We start from the raw sequence: 21,379 nt of genomic DNA, 5'->3' as shown, positions 1-21,379 counted from the left end.
GAGACAGCCTGAAAACCAAAAGGGACCTGAGTACAAGACCCCACTTGAGTGCCCACTGTTGAGATCCAAATTCTTTACGTTGAGTGATCCTATGCTACGCTAAAGCCTCTGTCAAATGAAAAAAACACTGGGCCTCATTACACGGAAGGAGGTAATGGTTAACGGTCACCGTTAATGGTAACGGTGACCGTTAACCATTACTGCCTTACTACGAGGTCCCTTAGTGGGTTGGTGCTTAACCCGCTAAGGGACCTTGGTGCTAATTACGGCACCGCAAAATTGCGGTGCCGTAATTAGCACCTTCCCCATTCCCATTCTGCCCTATGGGCAAAAATGGGAATGGGGAAGGGCAGTGGTGGAAGAGGGAATTACCGCCCCACCAACCTTGGAATGGGGTGGTAATTTCCCTTTCCACCAAGGCGGTGCCGGTATTTTACCGGCATGGACCAAGGTGCTAATAGCACCTTGGTCCTCCACCTTCCGTGTAATGAGGCCCACTGTGTTTTATGAGCCAGCTGACTTCATCGGGTGAAATATACAACAGTTCCAGGCGGAAATGTGGGGATGCAATTTTACTAGATTGTAAAATGTAATCTGTTAAATGGTTATATGTGATTTGATCGCTGGCAATGAACATCGAGGGGTAAACAATATTTATTTATTTAAATCCGCTAAACACCCTTCGCAACATATTTTAGGACTGATGCAATTATATAAATAAACTCCAGTCCTCGAATATTTGGGGAAATTGTTTGATAGTGCCTTTACAAAAATATTGTTTCCCAGTGGGTTTTACTTCCAGCGATGGAATTACTGGGTACCTGTTAAATTCCCTGAAAAAGCATGTTGAGAGCGAAACACGGGTCGACAAGTGGCAAGTGAAAAAGGATTGAGAGAACCAAAAAACAAAGTAATGAAAAGGCAACAGAGTGACTGGAGTTATTGCCTGTACACAATCATTCTATGAATTTTGTGCAACCAGCAGGCATAACCCGTAGGAGATAAGGTTTGGCAGCTTCGTGTCGTCTTTGTAATCTAAAGTGTCTGCAACTACTGGACTTATTCAGCCTGTGCTGTGCCTGTTACTTAACCTGTCTGCAACCACTGGATTTGTCTTATTCAGCCCAGTGCTGTATTTTGTAATTTTACCTGTCTGCAACTTCTGGATTTCACTTGTCACCTACCTGTACCTGCATACCTGATGTAGCCCCCTGGACCAGCGAAGTGAGGCTTCCCAGACTGTGCACCCTTATCAATGCTGCTTTTACCTACCTGTACCTGCATACCTGATGTAGCCCCCGCACCATGAGGTGTGGCCTCCCTGACTGTGCACCCTTATCAATGATGTTTTTTATCTACCTGTAGTTGCATACCAGATGTGGTATGTCTTACCATACCTGATGTAGCCCCGTGCATCATGAGGTGAGGCTTCCCAGACTGTGCACCTTTATCAGCGCTGCTTTTTATCTACCTGTACCTTCATACCTGATGTCGCCCCCTGCACTACGAGGTGAGGCCTCCCAGATTCTGCACCCTAATCAATGCTGCTTTTTATCTACATGTACTTGCATACCTGATGTGGCCCCCATGCCATGAGGTGCCACTCCCAGACTGTGCACCCTTAAGAATGCTGCTTTTCCCTACCTGTACCTGCAAACCTAATGTAGCCCCCTGCACCATGAGGTGAGGATTCCCAGATTGTGCAGCCTTATCAATGCTTCTTTTACCTACCTGTGCCTGCATACCTGATGTGGCCCCCGCACCATGAGGTGGCACTTCCAGACTGTGCACCCGTATCAATGCTGCTTTTACCTACCTGTACCCGCATACCTAATGTAGTCCCCTGCACCATGAGGTGAGGATTCCTAGGCTGTGCACCTTTATCAATCCTGCTTTTACCTACCTGTACCTGCATACCTGATGTAGCCTCTGAACTGCGAGGTGAGGCTTCCCAGGCTGTGCACCCTTATCAATGCTGCTTTTACCTACCTGTACCTGCATACCTTATGTAGCCCCCCCACACCATGACGTGAGGATTCCCAGACTGTACACCCTTATCATTGCTGCTTTTACCTACCTGTACCTTCATACCTAATGTAGCCCCCACACCATGAGGTGAGGCTGCCCAGACTGTGCAGCCTTATCAATGCTGCTTTTACCTACCTGTACCAGCATACCTCATGTAGCCTCCCCACACCATGAGGTGAGGCTTTCCAGACTCTGCACCCTTATCAATGCTGCTTTTACCTACCTGTGCCTGCATACCTGAAGTGACCCCCCACACCACGAGGTGAGGCTTCCCAGACAGTGCACCCTTGTCAATGCTGCTTTTAACTACCTGTACAAGCATACCTCATGTAGCGCCCCCCCACACCATGAGGTGAGGCTTTCCAGACTCTGCACCCTTATCAATGCTGCTTTTACCTACCTGTACCTGCATACCTGATGTAGCCCCTCCACTATGAGGTGAGGCTTCCCAGATTGTGCACCCTTATCAATGCTGCTTTTACATACCTGTACCTTCATACCTAATGTAGCCCCCACACCATGAGGTGAGGCTTCCCAGAGTCTGCACCCTTATCAATGCTGCTTTTACCTACCTGTACCTTCATACCTGATGTAGCCTCTGAACTACGAGGTGAAGCTTCCCAGACTGTGCACCCTTATCAATGCTGCTTTTACCTACCTGTACCTGCATTCCTGATGTGGCCCCCAAACCATGAGGTGAGGCTTCCCAGACTGTGCACCCTTATCAATGCTGCTTTTACCTTCTAGCCCCCACACCATGAGGTGAGGCTGCCCAGACTGTGCACCCTTATCAATGCTGCTTTTACCTTCTAGACCCCACACCATGAGGTGAGGCTGCCCAGACTGTGCACCCTTATCAATGCTGCTTTTACCTTCTAGCCCCCACACCATGAGGCGAGGCTGCCCAGACTGTGCACCCTTATCAATGCTGCTTTTACCTACCTGTGCAGGATTCCTGATGTGGCCCCCACACCGTGAGGTGAGGCTTTCCAGACTCTGCACCCTTATCAATGCTGCTTTTACCTTCTAGCCCCCGCACCATGACGTGAGGATTCCCAGACTGTGCACCCTTATCAATGCTGCTTTTACCTACCTGCACCAGCATACCTCATGTAGCCCCCCCACACCATGAGGTGGGGCTTTCCAGACTCTGCACCCTTATCAATGCTGCTTTTACCTACCTGTACCTGCATACCTTATGTAGCCCCCCCACTACGAGGTGAGGCTTCCCAGATTGTGCACCCTTATCAATGCTGCTTTTACCTACCTGTACCTGCATTCCTGATGTGGCCCCCAAACCATGAGGTGAGGCTTCCCAGACTGTGCACCCTTATCAATGCTGCTTTTACCTTCTAGCCCCCACACCATGAGGTGAGGCTGCCCAGACTGTGCACCCTTATCAATGCTGCTTTTACCTTCTAGACCCCACACCATGAGGTGAGGCTGCCCAGACTGTGCACCCTTATCAATGCTGCTTTTACCTTCTAGCCCCCACACCATGAGGCGAGGCTGCCCAGACTGTGCACCCTTATCAATGCTGCTTTTACCTACCTGTGCAGGATTCCTGATGTGGCCCCCACACCGTGAGGTGAGGCTTTCCAGACTCTGCACCCTTATCAATGCTGCTTTTACCTTCTAGCCCCCGCACCATGACGTGAGGATTCCCAGACTGTGCACCCTTATCAATGCTGCTTTTACCTACCTGCACCAGCATACCTCATGTAGCCCCCCCACACCATGAGGTGGGGCTTTCCAGACTCTGCACCCTTATCAATGCTGCTTTTACCTACCTGTACCTGCATACCTTATGTAGCCCCCCCACTACGAGGTGAGGCTTCCCAGATTGTGCACCCTTATCAATGCTGCTTTTACCTACTTGTACCTTCATACCTGACGTAGCCTCTGAACTATGGGGTGGGGCTTCCCAGACTGTGCACCCTAATTAATGCTGCTTTTACCTACCTGTACCTGCATACCTTATGTAGCCCCCCCACACCATGAGGTGAGGCTTCCCAGACTGTGCACCCTTATCAATGCTGCTTTTACCTACCTGACCTTTACACCTGATGTAGCCCCTGAACTACGAGGTGGGGCTTTCCAGACTCTGCACCCTTATCAATGCTGCTTTTACCTTCTAGCCCCCGCACCATGACGTGAGGATTCCCAGACTGTGCACCCTTATCAATGCTGCTTTTACCTACCTGCACCAGCATACCTCATGTAGCCCCCCCACACCATGAGGTGGGGCTTTCCAGACTCTGCACCCTTATCAATGCTGCTTTTCCCTACCTGTACCTGCATACCTCATGTAGCCCCTTCCCCGCACCATGAGGCGAGGCATCCCAGTCTGTGCACCCTTATCAACGCTGCTTTTACCTACCTGTACCCGCATACGTGTATAGTCACGATCTCCACCCTCATGCTGTACACAATGTGACTGTATTACTGCACTTAAGTTGTAACTAGCGCCTAGATACCTCTGAGTTTTGTGTGATGCTATAAATATGCTGGTTTCACTGTCATGGTACAGCCTCTCTCTGGCATAACTTCTGCTTTAGTGTGGAAATAATTCTCTATCCCCAGGTGACACCCCTGCAGAGCGCCCGGGTTTGTGGGTGAGGTTTGGCCTGGCTGCAGCTATGCCAAAGTCCCCCTTCACATCCTTCCCCCCTCGCCCACCCAGAAGAGTATTTGCAAATTCCCGCTTCCTGAAATGGTGTGTTTGAAAGCTCAGGCGGCTGGTCTGACAATTCGCCACAGCCCTCCCCCTACCGCCTCACCCTCCCCCCCCATCCCCTGCTACACACCCCACTCCGGCCCCGACTTCCCGGCTGCCAGGCAGCGATGGCCCCATCCTACCAGTCCTCGGAACAGTTCCTTTATCTATCCTTCGGTCTGGCCTTAAATCATATCTAGCTGACCCTGCTGGAGGCTGCCCATTCATGCGTTCTGCAGCCTCTCTCTCGATCTCTCACTCATTCTCCCCTCCGCATCTCTCCCTCCTCGCGCTCTCTCTTTCTCTCCTCATCTCACCCCCTCTCTCTCTCTCTCTCTCCCTCTCTCTCTCCCCTCCTTATATCTCTCCCCTCTCTCTCTCTCTTTCTCACCTCCTTATCGCACCTCCCTCTCTCTCTCTCTCTCTCTCTCTCATTCTCCCCTCCGTATCTCTCCCTCTCTCTTTGCCCTCCGTATCTCTCCCTCCTCTCTCTCTCTTTCTCCCCTCCTTACCTCACCCCCTCTCTCTCTCTCTCCCTCTCTCATTCTCCCCTCCGTATCTCTCCCTCTCTCCCCTCCGTATCTCTCCCTCCTCTCTCTCTTTCTCCCCTCCTTATCTCACCCTCTCGCTCTCTCTCTCATTCTCCCCTCCGTATCTCTCCCTCTCTCTCTCCCTCCTCTCTCTCTCTCTTTCTCCCCTCCTTAGCTCACCCTCTCTCTCTCTCATTCCCAACTCCGTATCTCTCCCTCTCTCTCTCCCCTCCGTATCTCTCCCTCCTCTCTCTCTCTTTCTCCCCTCCTTATCTCACCCCTTTCTCTCTCTCTCTCTCTCTCATTCCCACCTCCGTATCTCTCCCTCTCTCTCTCCCCTCCGTATCTCTCCCTCCTCTCTTTCTCCCCTCCTTATATCACCCCTCTCTCTCTCTCATTCTCCCCTCCGTATCTCTCCCTCTCTCTCCCCTCCTTATCTCTCTCCCCTCTCTCTCTCTTTCTCCCCCCCGTATCTCTCTCCCCCTGTCCCCCTCTCTTTCTGCCCTCCTTATCTCCCTCCTCTCTCTCTCTCTCTCTCTCTGCCCTCCTTATCTCTCTTTCCTCCTCCCCCCCATTCAATCCATATTTGCAATGTATGTCAATCTGCCCACCTACTCTTCTGCCCCTCTCTGTGTGCCTATGTGATGAGAGTCTCTGACTCGCTCTCTCTTTCTCCCCCTCCCGGTCTCTCTCTCTCTTTCTCTCTCTCTCTTTTTCTCTCTCTCCCCCCACCTTCTGCCCCCCACCCATTTCTCCATTCAATCTCTAGTTGCCATGCATGTCATACCTGCCCACCTACTCTTCGGCCCCTCTGTCTGTGCATATAGTGTTCCCTGATGTCACCTCTGCACCTGTCCTTCTGTCCGTCCAGCCATTGCATCGTGACTTGCTCATGCACTCTGCCCTCCTCTGTTTGTCCGCCTGCTCTTTGCTCTTTCTGTCTGTCTGTCTGCACCTCTCTCCTCCAGTCTTCGCATATTCTGCCTCTCTTCCAGTCCATCCTTTCTGCGGCCCTGTCTGTTGTTCTGTCCATCTGGTCCGATGTTTCTGCATATCTCTCCCCTAAACCTTCGGTCACTTTCTTTCTCTGTCCGCCTGTCTATCTATCTTCTGTTTACTGTGTCTCTCTCTATCTCTCCTGCCATCCATCATTAAAATCTTCCATATGTCCATCTGCCCATTCGGCAATACTTTTGTGAATCTGTCCGTACACCCATTCTTCACTCACGGGTCCATCCATCCATCCATCCATCCATCCATCCATCCATCCATCCATCCATCCATCCATCCATCCATCCATCCATCCATCCATCCATCCATCCATCCATCCATCCATCCATCCATCCATCCATCCATCCATCCATCCATCCATCCATCCATCCATCCATCCATCCATCCATCCATCCATCCATCCATCCCCGCTTGCTGCACTGCATCTGTCCACTTATCCGTCCAGCCCTCAACTCTTTCCCCATCCCCTCTCCCATCCGCACCTCTTTCGAACCATCATCCATCCATCCGCTCACCCATAAACACATGCATCCACCCATGCATGAACCCATTCATTCATCCATCCATCCACAGGGCTTTCTCTCGCCCCTCCTGGCTGCTACGAAGGGACTGCATTCAGTAATTCACCTCGCGCAGAGATCTGTGTGCCAGCTGCCGAGCAAGTTGCCCACCCACTCATCCTTCTCAGGTCCATCAGTAGTACTTGCTTTGTTGGATATAGTGCTTTCTGCAATCGTGTTTGCCCTTCGTAACGCTCTAAACACAGGCTTTGCTATTACGTTTGCAATGGCGCCAGAGGCGTTGCTAGGGGGGGCTAAGGGGGCTATAGCCCCCGGTCTTTTGGTTGTAGCCCAGGATAGAATCTCAGGAGCTACAGCCAAAAGGCTAGCTAGCCCCCGGTCCCAACAGTTCTGACATCAGCGTAGCCCCGGGTCTTTTCCAGACCTAGCAACACCCCTGAATGGCGCTAAACGGTGAGTGCGGTTCACTTCAGAAACAGTATCGGCTATTAAGGCCTTTGCAAACCTTGGTATAGTCTAGGCGCTATATAACCTAACAGTTATTGTGAAAATAGGAAGTGTCACCAGGAGTGCTTCCATAAAGAGTTGCATGACAGTCGGTACAAAGAAGTAAAGTGCAGCTTCAGAGTATAGCTTTAAGTCAAAATTCACTAGTGTATTTAGTATCAGTGGAAAGTGCAAAACGGCGGGTCCACCGTGCTAAAACCCTCCCTGTGCCCTCCCTGATCTATTCTATACGCTATAATGTTTGGATACTGACATTGTTGGCATTAGTATGGGCACGGAGAGAGTGGTGACCAGTCGTGCAATTCTCTCCTGTAGTGATTCGTGACGTGGACACTCACTAATGCACCCTATAGTAGCAGCGAGGACAGGGATGCAGTTTAGAGTGTTTAGGGGTCCCACAAAGGTTACTGTCCGACTTGTTGCAAGCTCCGGGAACCACACTCACTAGTGCACACGATCACACACTTACCACAACATTATCCCACTCACCAACGCAACCAATACTACACATGCACGCTCAGCAATGTGGACACTCACTAGTGCACACGATGACACACCCACAACATTACCCCACTCACCAACACAACCAATACTACACATGCACGCTCAGCAATGTGGACACTCACTAATGAACACGATCACACACCAACCACAACATTACCCCACTCACCAAGACAACCAATACTACACATGCACGCTCAGCAATGTGGACACTCACTGATGCACACGATCACACACCTACCACAACATTACCCCACTCACCAAGACAACCAATACTACACATGCACGCTCAGCAATGTGGACACTCGCTGATGCACACGATCACACACCAACCACAACATTACCCCACTCACCAACAGAACCAATACTACACATGCACGCTCAGCAATGTGGACACTCACTAATGCACACACCTACCACAACATTACTCCACTCACCAAGACAACCAATACTACACATGCACGCTCAGCAATGTGGACACTCACTAATGCACACACCTACCACAACATTACCCCACTCACCAAGACAACCAATACTACACATGCACGCTCAGCAATGTGGACACTCACTGATGCACACGATCACACACCAACCACAACATTACCCCACTCACCAAGACAACCAATACTACACATGCACGCTCAGCAATGTGGACACTCACTGATGCACACGATCACACACCTACCACAACATTACCCCACTCACCAAGACAACCAATACTACACATGCACGCTCAGCAATGTGGACACTCGCTGATGCACACGATCACACACCAACCACAACATTACCCCACTCACCAACAGAACCAATACTACACATGCACGCTCAGCAATGTGGACACTCACTAATGAACACGATCACACACCAACCACAACATTACTCCACTCACCAAGACAACCAATACTACACATGCACGCTCAGCAATGTGGACACTCACTAATGCACACACCTACCACAACATTACCCCACTCACCAAGACAACCAATACTACACATGCACGCTCAGCAATGTGGACACTCACTAATGAACACGATCACACACCAACCACAACATTACTCCACTCACCAAGACAACCAATACTACACATGCACGCTCAGCAATGTGGACACTCACTGATGCACACGATCACACACCAACCACAACATTACCCCACTCACCAACAGAACCAATACTACACATGCACGCTCAGCAATGTGGACACTCACTAATGCACACACCTACCACAACATTACCCCACTCACCAAGACAACCAATACTACACATGCACGCTCAGCAATGTGGACACTCACTAATGAACACGATCACACACCAACCACAACATTACCCCACTCACCAACAGAACCAATACTACACATGCACGCTCAGCAATGTGGGCACTCACTGCTGCACACGATCACACACCAACCACAACATTACCCCACTCACCAAGACAACCAATACTACACATGCACGCTCAGCAATGTGGACACTCACTGATACACACCAACCACAACATTACCCCACTCACCAAGACAACCAATACTACACATGCACGCCCAGCCACTTACCAAAACATTAAATATGCAAATTTACGACGAAAACCCCAGGTGTGCACATTCACGTCAAGGCTCTATAGTGTACACAATTACGAATGCGATCGCTCGTGTGCACATGCCATAACACATTCAAAACGTGTCCATGCTTGTCAAGCTTTCATTATTCAGCACACTAATGTTCACATGTGCACTGTGTACAATCTTGGCAACACAATAAGAAATGCATGCACTCACAAAGACATTCACACGTGTGCAGACATACTGACATCAACACTAGTGCGCACACATGATTAGACATTCACAAGCGTCCACACTTATCAAGGCATATGCTGATGTGCACATTCAGGCCGACATTCAAACGTGTACACAGTTACCAAGATAAGCAATCGTGTGTGCATTGAACCAGACCTACAAAAAGTGTGTATGCGTACTGATGTGTTCACTAGTAAGCACTTTAACGTAGACATGTACAAGTATACACATCCATGCAATCGCGAGAGTGCACCTTTCCGAAGTAATCACAACTGTACACACTCACAAACACGTTCACTAGTGGCCACACTCACCAAACCATCCATTGGCGTGAAAGCTCCCCGGTGTACCTGGTTGTTTAACCAACAGGGCGCGCGCGTGCGTGCGTGCGTGCGTGTGTGTGTGCGCCTGGTAGCCCACCAATGAAGCAGTGTGCACATAGATTGAAACACAGCTGTGGCTGTACACACGATACGTACTGGTTTACAATCAGCGTGCAATCACTCGCATTTTACACGAGTGCCCCCACGAGTGGCTGCATTAATGCCCTCTCCATCACCTTCCGTAGTATGTGACCCGCCCTTGCATTTGCTTTATCAATTAATCAGTCTAGACACTTTCTTTCCAACACTGAAGCACGCACCTGTGTGCAGAGCCCATCACCCGCCAACGCAAATTGCCCAACTACAGCACGCGCATCCACCAGCTTCTTCGGCCAGACTTACCAACACGTCCACCGCCGTGCACCCTCGACACACTGACTCGTCACCTCTGGTCACTCAGCAGCGAGTCCAGTCACCTGTGGCACACTCACCCGCCTGGGCGACCAGACGCCCCTGGCATTAAAGGGAAGGAGCAGTGCAGGATTCCAATGACAACAGTCCCACCTGATGACATCGTGTGATCCTGGACAAGTCACTTCCCTTAACTGTCAACATAGTGATTACTCAGAAACAGGCGAAACACCATCAGCACTGGGCGGGATACGAAGGACAGCGCAATCCCAAGTGCAGCGTTTATAGAGCAGCGATTTGCACCGGGAACATTTTTGTGCAAGTGCACTTTGCCTATGGCTATTTTCAACCAGATGTACCGTGTCTCCCCCCACCCCCTACACCCCCCGTTCACCTCCCACACCTTCCGTTCACCGTGGCTGGACGTAAAGTAACCTCGGAGAAACCAGGAAGAGTTCCGCTCATCCACTCACTGACCTACACAGGGGTTTAAAAACAATGACACTTCACAGGGCGTAGGGGTGCTCTCACAGGGCACCCCAGCCCTGCCCCCCCGGGCTGAGTCCCCAGCCCGCTCCCCAAAGACCCCGACTGGGGGGCAAGGACCCGGCGCTGAGCCTGAGCCCTGAATGTTTTTCTGTTTTCATCCCTGCATTCAATGCTTTTCAACGGGAGGTTGCCACCTGTCCCCCTTTCTGACCCATACTGTCCTTCGTGGTGGCTCTGAGGGGGGTCGGGGCTCTTGGGGCCACCCAGTGCCGCAGTCCGTGCTTACCTGAAGATGCAGAGCTCGACGGGCTTTCCTGTCTATTGGAGACCGGTTCTCCTCCCCGAGACCTGCTCCCCGAGACCTGCTCCCCTCGCCGCCGCCACTTTCCAAGAAATCCTTCAAAAATGATACCGAGAATCAGTCAAGAGGGGGACAGAGGGGTGTGTGGCGGGGGTGGGAGGTGTGGGGGGGGGATGCAGCTGGAGACCCACGGCGGTGGGGGGCAGAAGCAGTAGCAGAGGGAGGGAAATATCCCCTGCGCTGGGAGCGGTGCAGACTGTGTGACACGACTCCTCCCCAGCCCCGTGACAGCCCTGCCAGGAGGCTGCCAATCCGACTGCTCGGGCATGCGACATGGCCCCGGCGCGCGGCGAGGGCCAGGCCGAGAGGGTGGCAGGGCTTAGACCCCGGGACCAGGGGAAAGGGGAACGGGTAGCACGGCATAGACCCCAGCATCAGGGGAACGGGTAGCAAAGCTTAGACTCCGGCATCAGGGGAACGGGTAGCAAAGCTTAGACTCCGGCATCAGGGGAACGGGTAGCAAAAGCATAGACTCCAGCATCAGGGGAACGGGTAGCAAAGCTGAGACCCCAGCATCAGGGGAACGGGTAGCAAAGCCTAGACTCCAGCATCAGGGGAACTGGTAGCAAAGCTTAGACTCCGGCATCAGGGGAACGGGTAGCACGGCATAGACCCCGGCATCAGGGGAACGGGTAGCAATGCATAGACCCCGGCATCAGGGGAATGGGTAGCAATGCAAAGACTCCGGGATCAGGGGAACAGGTAGCAAGGTTTAGATCCCAGCATCAGGGGAAAGGGTAGCACGGCATAGACCCCAGCATCAGGGGAATGGGTAGCAAGGCTTAGACCCCAGCATCAGGGGAACTCGTAGCAAAGCTTAGACTCTGGCATCAGAGGAACGGGTAGCACGGCATACACCCGGGATCAGGGGAGAGGGTGGCAGGCTTAGACCCCAGTATCAGGGGAACGGGTAGCAAGGCTCAGACCCTGGCATCAGGGGAACTGGTAGCAATGCATAGACCCCGGCATCAGGGGAACTGGTAGCATGGCTTACACCCCAGAATCAGGGGAAAGGGTAGCACGGCATACACCCGGGATTATGGGAGAGGGTGGCAGGCTTAGACCCCGGCATCAGGGGAACGGGTAGCAAAGCTTAGACTCTGGCATCAGGCTTAGACCCCGGCATCAGGGGCGAAGGTAGCAAGGCATACACAGCAGGATCAGGGGAGAGGGTGGCAGGGCTCACATCCCGGCATCAGGGGAACGGGTAGCAAGGTGCAGACCCCCTGCATCAGTGGAACAGGTAGCAAGGCTTAGACCCCGGCATCAGGGGAACGGGTAGCAAGGCTTAGACCCCGGCATCAGCAGAATGGGTAGCAATGCATAGACCCCGGCATCATGGGGACAGGTAGCAAGGCTTTGACCCCATCATCAGGGGAGAGGGTAGCAAGGCAAACTCCCCGGCCTCTTGGGAGAGGGTAGCACAGCCTAAACCCCAGGATCAGGGGAAAGGGTAGCACAGCATAGACCCCAGCATCAGGGAACAGGGTAGAAAGGCCGTCATCCCAGCATCAGGGGAGAGGGTAGAAAGGCATAGACACCGGCATCAGGGAAGAGGGTAGCAAGGCATACACTGCTGGATCAGGGGAGAGGGTGGCAGAGATTACACCCCAGCATCAAGGGGAAGGGTAGCACGACATAGAGCCAGGCATAGACCCTGGAATCAGGGGAGACGGTAGCAAGGCATAGACCCCGGCATCAGGGGAGAGGGAAGCAAGGCATTCACCCTGGGATCAGGGGAGAGGGTGACATGGCTTACACCTTGCAATCGGGGAAAGGGTAGCAAGGCATACAACCCTGCATCAGGGGAAAAGGCGGCATGGCTTACATCCCGGGATCAGGGGAAAGGGTAGCACGGCATAGACCCTGGCATCAGTGTAGAGGATAGCAAGGCACACACCCCGGCATCAGGGGAGAGGGTAGAAAGGCATAGACCCCGGCATCAGGGGAGACGGTAGCAAAGCATATACCCCAGCATCAGGGGACAGGGTAGCAAGACATAGACCCCAGCCTATGGGGAGAGGGAAGCAAGGCATACACCCCGGAATCAGGGGAGAGGGTGGCAAGGCATACACACCGGGATCAGGGGAGACGGTAGCAAGGCATAGCCCCCGGCATCAGGGGAGAGGGTAGCAAGGCATAAATTGCAGGATCATGGGAGAAGGTGGCAGGACTTACACACCAGCATCAAGGGAAAGGGCAGCACGACAAAGACCCGACCATCAGGGGAGAGGGTAGCAAGGCATACACCCCAACATCAGGGTAGAGGGTAGAAAGACATAGACCCCGGCATCAGGGGAACGGGTAGCAAGGCTTAGACCCCGGCATCAGGGGTGAAGGTAGCAAGACATACACCGCAGGGGAGAGGGTGGCAGGGCTCAGACGCCGGCATCAGGGGAACAGGTAGCAAGGCTAAGACCCCCTGCATAAGGGGAACGGGTAGCAAGGCTTAGACCCTGTCATCAGGGGAACGGGTAGCAAGGCTTGGACCCCATCATCAGCAGAATGGGTAGCAATGCATAGACCCCGGCATCAGGGGAACGGGTAGCAATGCATAGACCCCAGCATCAGGAGAACAGGTAGCAAGGCTTAGATCCCAGCATCAGGGGAAAGGGTAGCACGGCATAGACCCCAGCATCAGGGGAATGGGTAGCAAGGCTTAGAACCCAGCATCAGGGGAAAGGGTAGCACGGCATACACCCGGGATCAGGGGAACGGGTAGCAATGCATAGACCCTGGCATCAGGGGAACGGGTAGCAAAGCTTAGACCCCGGCATCAGGGGAACGGGTAGCAATGCATAGACCCCGGCATCAGGGGAACGGGTAGCAATGCATAGACCCCGGGATCAGGGGAACAGGTAGCAAGGTTTAGATCCCAGCATCAGGGGAAAGGGTAGCACGGCATAGACCCCAGCATCAGGGGAATGGGTAGCAAGGCTTAGACCCCGGCATCAGGGGAACTCGTAGCAAAGCTTAGACTCTGGCATCAGGGGAACGGGTAGCACGGCATACACCCGGGATCAGGGGAGAGGGTGGCAGGCTTACACCCCAGTATCAGGGGAACGGGTAGCAAGGCTCAGACCCCGGCATCAGGGGAACTGGTAGCAATGCATAGACCCCGGCATCAGGGGAACTGGTAGCATGGCTTACACCCCAGAATCAGGGGAAAGGGTAGCACAGCATACACCCGGGATTATGGGAGAGGGTGGCAGGCTTAGACCCCGGCATCAGGGGAACGGGTAGCAAAGCTTAGACTCTGGCATCAGGCTTAGACCCCGGCATCAGGGGCGAAGGTAGCAAGGCATACACAGCAGGATCAGGGGAGAGGGTGGCAGGGCTCACATCCCGGCATCAGGGGAACGGGTAGCAAGGTGCAGATCCCCTGCATCAGTGGAACAGGTAGCAAGGCTTAGACCCCGGCATCAAGGGAACGGGTAGCAAGGCTTAGACCCCGGCATCAGCAGAATGGGTAGTAATGCATAGACCCCGGCATCATGGGGACAGGTAGCACGGCTTAGACCCCATAATCAGGGGAGAGGGTAGCAAAGCAAACTCCCTGGCATCAGGAGAGAGGGTAGCACAGCCTAAACCCCAGCATCAGGGGAACGGGTAGCAAGGCATAGACCCCGGCTTCAGGGGAGAGGGTAGCAAGGCTTACACCCCGGGATCAGGGGAAAGGGTAGCACGGCATAGACCCCAGCATCAGGGGAGAGGGTAGAAAGGCAATCACCCCAGCATCAGGGAGAGGGTAGAAAGGCATAGACCCTGGAATCAGGGAAGAGGGTAGCAAGGCATACAATGCAGGATCAGGGGAGAGGGTGGCAGAACTTACACCCCAGCCTCAAGGGGAAGGGAAGCACGACATAGACCTCGGCATCAGGGGAGACGGTAGCAAGGCATAGACCCCGGCATCAGGAGAGAGGGAAGCAAGGCATTCTCCCTGGGATCAGGGGAGAGGGTGACATGGGTTACACCCGGCAATCGGGGGAAAGGGTAGTAAGGTACACAACCCTGCATCAGGGGAGAAGGCGGCATGGCATACACCCTGGGATGAGGGGAAAGGGTAGCACGGCATAGACCCTGGCATCGGGTAGAGGATAGCAAGGCACACATCCCAGCATCAGGGGAGAGGATAGAAAGGCATAGACCTGTGTTAGGCAGAATCCTGTGCAGTGCCCTTAGGGACCACTACACACAATTAAAACCACAGATGGCAATACAAGTTTTACCTTTGGTACAAGCCTGTACTACTATGTTAGAGTGATAGCAGTAGCGGAGCAGCCAGGCTTATCTCAAGAGTATATGAGCAGTAGCAGAGATTACATAAAGGGACCACAATTACTGTGACTCAAGCAAACACTGACTCAAGGTTTCAGGTAAAAAATATAAGTACATTTATTTTTTAAACCATTTGTTATAAACACGACACTTCTATTCATTCGAAAACCACATGTAAAATATACTACAACTAACCAATTCACGTTGTACGGTATACTTCAAGGTAAGTACCCTCTGTTTTATAGGGCCGGTGTTATGGAAAAAAAGACGTTACCGGGAATACACTTGCGATCACTTTTTGACAGTAATGACATTTCGGTCTTACTAAAGAAACGCGTATCCGCGGCAAGAAATGTTACCGGGGCAAAAACACACTTAGCACCTGAGATACCCAGAGAGAGTTGGGGCCAAAAATCATAGGCAATACTTTTGTCAAGGCAGACAGAATCAGAGAACACTCTTAGACAGAAATTCAAACGTCAATAGGCCAGAGCCAGTGTCAAGTGGAACCGGGTTCCTGTTTTCGAGGATCACACAGTCAGATAGTTCACGATTTGGCGGCGCCAGGAGTACTTAGATATTGTCAACAGAGGAAGCAAAAGTTATGAGAAGGAGGGAAGACAAGGAAAAGCCTTGGAGACGAAGAAAAAGGGATTCACCCAAATTCCTCGAGCAGAACACAGTACCTTATTCAAGGAAGAAGCTGGTGCCATGGCAGTTGTTCCTGGTAGTTTCCTGCAGACCCTCGGGAGCTAGAAATTCGATCCGAAGGAGGACGTCTGGAGGGGTCTGCACCACACAGGGCTGAAGCTGGCAGCAGCGACGGTGAATAAAAGGTGCGCTCCTTAAAAATAGGAGAGGCTCTTCAGATGACTATCCGGACCACTACAGCAGTGTGCAGCGATTTCGACCACGAAGAAGATCCTCTGGCTGTGGAAGATGAGCTGGTTATCCCCACCAAGCTCAAGGGAAGAAGACTCCGGACTGGATCTTCTCTGGTCGTCAAAGGGTAGATAGCTCAGGACTGCAGCAGGGCTTCACTGGGACGGGATTGTTGCAGCAGTCGACTTCTTCTCCGCTTCTCTTCGGTTCCTTGTAGTTCCAGTGGCGACTCTGTCTTCTAGACCAAGAGACCTGCCTTTTATGCGAAAATCCCCCATTCACACAACCTGGCTGTCAATCACGCAGCAGGGGGGTTGTCCGGCCCGGACAACCACCTTAGCCAATCATGGCAAAGTGTGACTTGGGTTTCCTAGGATACCCTGTGCAAGGGGTGACTACACCCCTCCCTCACATTCAGCCCACCTAGACACCCAGGCGCCTAGAGGAGGGCTTCTGGCCAGAAGCCCGCCAAAAGGTGGTGAACAAAGAAGGCAAACCTGGTTTGCCGCGCAAAGTAAAACACAAGAAGGACTTTAACAAAAAGAAATGGCGAATAAACCCAACTGGAGCCAAAAGAAAAAGCTTTTGGTCAAGCGGATTTAAGTTTGAGGCTAATATAATAGCCTAAAACAATACCACGTTTATCTAGTATAGTCGCGGTAGAAAAGTTAGGGTAGATACCACTGACACCAGCCAAGTCTAAATGTTAACAGAGCGAAACAATGCTCTAGGAGGTACAGATAACAAGGGCTAACAATTAACCATTTCCAGTACTCCATGTAAGATGGGGTGTACTGGATCTGTGGTTTAAATGATTAAGTAAAGTTAATGGCAACTTTACCCTTTTCTGGGGGACAGTAGTCAGCCTCAGAAATGGAGTCAGTGGGAAGTCTAAAAAACAACCCTGTGTCACTGCACTGAAGGTGCTGTGTAACACACAAAAGAAGGGGGCTATTGAAGTGGTGTACAATCACAAAAACACAGGAAATACAAATGGCAAAACACTGGTAAGAGTAGAAAGAAAGGGGTACAAGTGGAAAAATAAACTCCAAAGATCCAGAAAAGCTGCTGGGAGACTCACTAGGTAAGGGAAATGAGCCATGGAATGAGAATTCTCCCTAACACTCGACCCCACCCCCAGAGTAAGGGACAGGAGGATTTAATCCACTCCTGGATGGTTCTCATACCTCTAGTCGGTTACAAACATCCTAGAGAGACCATCAGCATTTTGGTGGTGACTTCCTGCTCTCTGCTCAATGGAAAAATAAAATCCTTGCAGGCAGATTGACCATCTGAGTAACTTTGGGTTTTCCCCTTTCATTTGCATCAGCCATCTCAAAAGTTGGTGGTCAGTCTGAATGATGAAGGTAGATCCATACAAGTATGGTCTAAACCTTTTCAGTGACCACACAATAGCAAAACATTCACGTTCTATTGTTGCCCACCTTGTCTCAGGATCCTTTAACTCCCTGCTGATGAAACAAATGGGGTGTTCCCTACCTTTCTCATCCAGTTGACTAAGGACTGCACCTATACCTACATTAGAAGCAGCAGTTTGTACAATGAAGGGTTGGTGATAGTCAGGAGCTCTTAGGACTGGAGCTTGACAAAGGGCTTTCTTTAGACCTTCAAAGGCTTGATTGCACTCCTCATTCCACCTGACCTTTTTAGGGAACCTGGGAGAGGAGATGACATTCAAGGGAGAAGCTATGGTTCCATAGTTTTCTATGAAGTTCCTGTAATACCCAGTGAGACCTAAGAAGGCTCTCACTTGGGTTTGAGTAGTAGGGGTGGCCCAGTTTTGTACAGCTTGTACTTTGCTAGGCAATGGCATTATTTCACCCCTCCTACCTCATGACCAAGGTAGACCACTGTACTCGGACCAATTTGACATTTGCTTGCCTTTATGGTCAGATGGGCCTGTTCCAGAGCCTGCAATACATAGCCTAGGTGTTCAATATGTTATTTCCATGTAGGGCTGAACACTGCAATGTCATCCAAGTATGCCATGCAGAAATCCTCCATCCCATTCAGAACTTGATTGAACATCCTCTGAAACGTAGCAGGTGCATTCTTTAGTCCAAAAAGCATTACCTTGAATTGGTAGAGGCCAGCTGGCGTGGAGAATGCAGTTTTCTCCTTGGCATGGTCTGTCAGGGCTATTTGCCAATAGCCTGATGTTAGGTCAAATGTGCTGAGGTACTTGGATGCACCAAGTGTGTCCACCAGCTCATCTGTCCTAGGTAGAGGATGGGCATCAGTCTTGGTGACTGCATTTAGGGCTCTATAGTCCATGCATAATCTCAACTCCTTAGATCTTGCCTTTGGTACAAGCACAACTGGGCTAGACCATGGGCTAGTAGCGGGCTCTATAAACCCAAGATCAAGCATCTTGTTGACCTCATTCCTTATATGGGTCCTTACATTGTCTGACATTCTGTACCCCCTGCTTTTGACAGGCAAACAGTCACCAGTGAGAATATCATGTTGGCCCCAAAGGGTCAAGCCTGATGATAGTGAGAACAGGGAGGCAAACTGATTTAACAGTAACTTGCACTCATCCTGCTGGTCAGATGTGAGACTGGAAGAGAGATTAACTCCTTCCACTTACTCATCTAAAGGTAAGCCTCTAAGGAGGTCAGGTAGAGGTTCACTCTCCTCCTCCTCCTGAACTGAAGCTAGAAGCAAAGCTCTTATGTCAGGTCTAGAGACATAAGCCTTCAAACGGTTGCTGTGAAAGACTCTGGGAGCCTCCTTAGGATTGCCTAAATCCACCAGATAGTTCACCTCTCCAAGTTTACCCACAACTTTGAAGGGTCCTATACATTTGTCCTGCAAGGCCCTCTGCCTTGTGGGGACCATAACAAGAACAAGCTGGTCTTGAGTAAACTCAACCATGTTAGCCTTCTGGTCATGCCAATGTTTGACCAGAGCTTGACCAGCCTTCAAGTTATCACTTGCCTCTGCCATCATGTGTGACATTCTCCTCCGGAGACCTATCACATAGTCAGTCACTCTGACTGGCTTGGGTGAAGGAGCGCTCTCCAACCCCTCCTTAATCAGGGCCAATGTACCTCTGACTGGATGGCCATAAAGAAGTTTGAAGGGACTGAATCCTACTCCCTCCTGAGGGACTTCTCTATATGCAAAGAGAAGGCATGGCAGTAGGTAGAAGGTCCCACTTTCTTTTAAGGGGTTCTTCTAAAGCACCTATCATGTTCTTCATAGTTCTGTTAAACCTTTCTACCAATCCATTGGTTTAGGGATGGTAGGCAGTTGAGAACTTGTAGGTGACTCCACAGGTTTTCCACATTGCTTGCATGTAGTGGGACATAAAATTGGATCCCCTATCAGATATCACCTCCTTATGAAAACCTACCATGGTAAAAATACCAAGAAGGGCCTTAGCCACAGCCGGAGCCGTAACAGTCCTCATAGGTATGGCTTCAGGAAATCTAGTGGCATGATCCACTACAGCCAGGACAAAACTGTTGCCTGAAGATGTGGGAGTGTCAAGAGGACCAACAATGTCAGCCCTCTCAAAAGGAACTCCCACCACTGGGAGAGGCACCAGGGCTGCCACATTCTTGGCTCCACTCTTGCCAGAGGTTTGGCAAGTGTGGCAGCTTCTGCAGAATTTGTCTACTTCTGAGCCCATCTTAGGCCAGTAGAAGTAAAGGGAGAGCCTTTCCTTGGACTTCTTAAATCTTAAGTGACCAGCCAAAGGTATCTCGTGGGCTAACTGCAGAAACTGGAGTCGGTTCACTAGAGGTACTACAAGTTTTTTGCAGTCTCCAGGGGTTGACTCAGTTGGTTCACTGTAGAAGAGGCCATCTTCCCAGTGCAACCTATACTTCCCAAGCTCAGTCCCATTGAGCTGAGAAGTTGCCTGTAAGCGAAGACCTTCCAAGGTAGGACACTCTCTTTGTCCCTTGCTGAAATCTTCCCTGTTGGGTCCACCTTCTGCCAGTAAAGACTGCAGCTCAGGATGGTCAACAGGGTCAAGATTTCCTACTAGAGTAAGATCTTCTTCTATATCTGATTCCTCAGTATCTAGTTGAACCATACAGGGTTGAACCTCACACTCAGCCTCAGCTGGTGGAGGAGTCACAGATGTGACTTTGGACAGTCTTGGAGATGTCCTTCTGGGCACAGGGGTGCTTGCTGGTTTCTTGCTGGCAGACTTATTTCCCCTTTGTCTCTTTCTGACCTGCAATAGCAGTAAGTAAGTCCTATGGACTTGGGGTGATAGTTTCCTCTATCATGTCCCCAGGAGAGCCTCTCAAGGTTCTCTCCCTTGCAGACCTCGTGAGCCCCTGCTTCCTTCTGCTGGGGTCCTGGGGGTACTAGACACAACTCCAAGAGTTTTAAGGTCATTACCCAGCAGGACCCTCCCAGGTACGTTATTTTGCACACTTACAGGTATTCTGACAGTCATGTCATTACACTGGATGAGAGCTGATAACTGGGGAACCATTTGCACAGGGCCTCCAGCTAACTTGGTCAGGTGTTTGGGTGCCTTAGCCACATCCTCCACCTTGAAAAAACATTCATCGATCACAGTTATGCTGGCTCCAGTGTGTCTGATGGCAGGAGTTTCCTGGCCATTCACAAAGACACTATTTTAGTAATACTCTTCTGTATTATCTGGAATTGAGTTGTAGACATCTAAGTTCTGTTGTTCCCAAAGACCCAAGGACACTAAAGCTATACTAGCCGAGACTCTCATGGGCTCATCAGCTAGTAATTGAAAGTTTCCACTTGTCATAGGTACTTCATCCACCTGGGAGAAGGCTAAGGAGACAGTGTTGACCCCTTTAGGTTTACCCCTACATCTGGGATCTCCTTTCAAATGGTCAGGCAACCCACAAGCAAAGCATTTTCCAAATGCTCTCTGGAATGGGGTTTTGTTCTGACCTCCATCTGGTTTGGGACCAGATGGTACACTAGCCTGATTCGGTTTTCCTAGTGGCTTACTCTGGTTATGTTTGGGGCCCTCTTTTGAATTGGAATTCTTGGAATTCTCTTTGTTGT

The 21,379-nt window shown here is 51.2% G+C and overlaps 1 protein-coding gene across 3 annotated transcripts in view; it reads right to left on the bottom strand.

Moving 5' to 3' along the window:
• Positions 1-11,402, bottom strand: part of CDK18 (cyclin dependent kinase 18) — a 514,702-nt gene extending 503,300 nt beyond the window's left edge. For all 3 annotated transcript variants that reach the window (XR_011282882.1, XR_011282881.1, XM_069633152.1), the window contains exon 1: positions 11,111-11,402. The gene's annotated coding sequence lies outside the window, so the exon portion shown is untranslated. The remainder of the gene's footprint in view (positions 1-11,110) is intronic.
• Between the last annotated feature and the right edge of the window lie 9,977 nt (positions 11,403-21,379).

Source organism: Ambystoma mexicanum, chromosome 13 (assembly GCF_040938575.1).
Source record: "Ambystoma mexicanum isolate Mex_15411 chromosome 13, UKY_AmexF1_1, whole genome shotgun sequence".
Taxonomy (NCBI): Eukaryota; Metazoa; Chordata; class Amphibia; order Caudata; family Ambystomatidae; genus Ambystoma; species Ambystoma mexicanum.
The sequence above is the reverse complement of the archived record's forward strand: the minus strand, read 5'-3'. Positions and strand labels throughout refer to the sequence as shown.